Below are 468 nucleotides of genomic sequence, written 5' to 3'. Positions count from 1 at the left end.
TCGCGAACGTGTCGTAGGACACTCAGTCTGGAAGACAAGAAGTCATCGACTTCTTTGCAGATGGTGAGGGAGCTGACATCAGCTAGCCGTTCGGCTATTACTCCCCCACCAAGCCCTGAGCCATCGGATGGCGGCGTCAGCGGGACGCGTGGGTGAACTAGCCTGTTCACGTAGCCGGTAGACGAATGCACTGCTTTGTTCAGCGCAAACTCTACGAGTGGCAACATGGCGCTCCAGCGCAGACGCTGCAAAGCACGTGACGCAATTCACCCTTTCGGTTTGGCCATCGGTTTGCGGATGATCCGCTGTCGACATCTCCAACTTGGTGCCTAGCGCTTTGAAATTGTCGATGAAACCTTTCTCGTGATACGGGAGTCTCTATCAGAGACAATCGACTCTGGGAGTCCGTGTTGTCGGAAAACACGATCCACGAACAGCGTTGCTGTAACGACCCCGTCGATGGTGTCC

This window comes from Plasmopara halstedii, assembly GCF_900000015.1.
Source record: "Plasmopara halstedii genome assembly, contig: Scaffold_262, whole genome shotgun sequence".
Taxonomy (NCBI): Eukaryota; Oomycota; class Peronosporomycetes; order Peronosporales; family Peronosporaceae; genus Plasmopara; species Plasmopara halstedii.
The sequence above is the reverse complement of the archived record's forward strand: the minus strand, read 5'-3'. Positions refer to the sequence as shown.